Source organism: Triticum dicoccoides, chromosome 7A (assembly GCF_002162155.2).
Source record: "Triticum dicoccoides isolate Atlit2015 ecotype Zavitan chromosome 7A, WEW_v2.0, whole genome shotgun sequence".
Lineage (NCBI taxonomy): Eukaryota > Viridiplantae > Streptophyta > Magnoliopsida > Poales > Poaceae > Triticum > Triticum dicoccoides.
This window is the reverse complement of record NC_041392.1, coordinates 17,368,914-17,372,125: the sequence shown is the minus strand read 5'-3', so window position 1 is coordinate 17,372,125 and position 3,212 is coordinate 17,368,914.

Here is a 3,212-nt window from a genome sequence, read left to right as displayed (position 1 = left end):
AGGAGACACTATCGGAGTGGTGGGGGTGCGGGGGGACGACGGAGGTGGGGGACGAAGGGATCGGGGAGAGGGAGAAGATAATGGGCGGCGGCGGAGGGAGAAAGAGATGGGGGCAGGGAGAGACCTAGGGTTAGCTTTTATACAGGGAATGGGTCAGGTGGGCTTGTGCGGGCTTCAGCGGGCTTGGTGGTTGTACCAGGCTAGTTCATGACGGATTCTTAAGACGTCATGTGAAATCCGTCATGTATTAACAGGTTTTTTGTAGTGCGAGATCACTGTGTCACTGGAGGGGTAATAAAATAGGTGTACAGGCTGAGCCGTGGCCCATAACTTGCACCCCCGTCTGAGCCCGTCAGGGTGGGACGACGATGGTGGCATTATGTGTGGTAGATAGGTGGGCCCTAGCCAGGAAATAGGTGGGATATACTATTCAGAATACATATGACAATACAGGAGACGTTGTGAATCCTGGTGCCAGTGAACGACTGAGATATGCAGTGCATCTGAGCTCGAGCTCAGAATAGCACTTTCCGTCTGAATGTTTCTTCTTCATTTTGTGATTATTCTGTATGAATGCATATGCTAAGCCTGGGTTTCTACTGACTTAACATTACTGCTTGACCAAAACGTTGAACCGGCACCCTCGCGCCAAAGCGCGATCCCAATCTAGTAGTCAATGGTTGGCATGCAATCAAGATTGGTGTGGCGAAGGATGCATCGACATCCTTATTATTATGACTTGATTGTGATCTGTCCTCCCAATGCTTTTTTTATTCTGGCTTTTTTTCGGTAGGGGGCGGAGAATCCGGTTTGGACAAAAACTTGGGAATTCCGTATTTTTTTCTTCTGAATTTTCCAAATGAAAATTGAATTTGTAAAAATTTAGCATCAAAATATATGATATTTAACCCATTGTGTACAACACGCATGGTTACCATCGGGAGGTTGCGTGTTCAACCGGCCAGTAGCACTTCGGTACCTCTAGGCCAAGTGCAGGCTTGTGAAAGCGTACGCATACGCAGCCTATTTGATCATTACTCTTCGGTTTAAATTCGAAAAGACTAAGCCTTATGTCTTCGTATAACTCCTTCTCCACTAGCAATGTGAGACTAAGGTTAAACCACTAACACGTGTGAGTGGGAGACTAGAATTTAATTTTAATTATAATATTTATCTATTGAGCTTGGCACAGTAATTCAAATGAGATGTGCGCGATGATGTTAGTTCCTGACCGAGCAATGATTGTGAAGCGTATGGGGTGATGTCACAGTCTGATGGCGAGGACTGGTGCGGCGAATTGGGTAACAGCAACTCGAGGAGCGACAAAAATTTGATGGTGTCCATGTTGTTGCATGCTCGATCTAACGATGAAATCGCATAATCCTGCCTGAAAACATTTGAGGGTGCAGTCTAATTAACTCAAACAGTAAGTTAAAGAGGAGGGGATGAGACAGAGAAGCAGTTGTGGTTGAATTGGGGGATGGCGAAGAGGAAGCAAATTCGGACAATCTCCATCAACTTGGGAGCGGCGGGTAAAAAAGGATCGGGTATTCAGAGTAAACAACAGTTTCGGAAAAGAGTGTGTAAGCCCATGAACTTGCTAGGTCCTCCAGCGTGCTTCTGGACCCGAAGAGACAAGACGCCACCTACACGCACATTAACTGCAAAGAGCCGGACATGAATTGCGGTACTTCGGAGCGCATATACCACAACAAATACCCCATGGAAGTCAGATCTCGAGGTGCAGGGACGGGTGAGATAACGAAAGCATCTGAGCATGGGCTCATAAATGAATTTTCGATGTAACTTTCTCTCCTAATAAATAAAGCTAGCCATGAAGCGGAAATTCAAATTGGCTCCCGGGTCCAAAACTAATGTTTCGAATGTGAAAAAAATTAAGACAATTTTATTATGTGATCTTAGTCACATACATATGCTAACTAAAAATTTGGAGGCAAAAAGGTTAAGGATTTTGGTGTGTGCAAAAAACATAAATTGAAGACCAAATGTGACCCCAAATTATTTTTTCACCGATGAAACACCGTTGCTCTGTTTCGCATGAAATTTGTCACACATATTTGCAACACTAACACGAACATGTACAAAAAGAATAAGGATTTTTTTTTTTACATTTTGTTTGAATTTACTGTTCATCCGGGAGTTATCCTCCCCGGAGCCAGAATGCCCCTCCCGCCATGAAGGCTTTTCATTAAAAGAAACAGGCATCACGCTCAAAACTGGGCCGCTGACGGAAATAAGAAAAGCCCGGTAGAATTTATACCAAGAAACAACCGGGCCCTGAAATTTTGGGGCCCCGGGGTCGGCCCAGGCCAGGTGTCTGAATAGAGAATCGAGGCATCACAAACCACATTCTGAAGGAAAAAAAAGGCATTTCATACTGCCACCGACTTGCATATAAAACGTGCGTGCATGCGTACATGGATGATGACTCACTCTTTCAATCCTCCTTTTGCCTTTGCGCCAAAGCATCTTTACTTGATCCTCCACAGTTTACTCGAAAAGCACGTGACTTTGATCACCGTGGATTAGTTAAATCTGATGTGCCACTTTGATTTAGAAACGGCATATATCACAGCGATAGTGGGCGAAAATGGCCTTTGGTGGCCGAGCTACCTGCAGGCCGGAATCAGTCCCGTCAGTGCTCGTCGCGATCCATGCCAAGCGGGTATCCAGCTACTGTATTTGACTGTATTTTGTAGAAGAGGCAGCTGCACAGTGTCCGTATTTGCTAGCAAATAAAAAGTGCAGGCTGACGTATACTAGCAGGCGCAAGAGTGCTGCCCAGTTGCATGTCTTGTCACGCGCGCATCATGCCAGAGACACATGTACACGGCACGGCATTGACTCTGTCAACATGTGCCGGGTTGGGTACAACAGTTAAAAATTATGCACTATTTACCCACCGCACCAATTCTACTGGCAAATATGTTTATGCACTACCTTCTCTCAATGTCATGCTCTTTTTAACAGGTACTCCTCCGTTCGATACATCCATTTGATAGACAAGCTTCTTCGGACGGAGAGAGTAACAATCAGCCACCCCTCATGTGATACAGAAATAAATATATGTCGGCCAACCTTGCACAGATACTACAACTCGTTCAATTTATGATCAATTTTTCACATAGTATGAACAAAACTGCCCCATCGAAAATATTGCATTCGGATATTTTGTGTTTTTACTAGCGGTT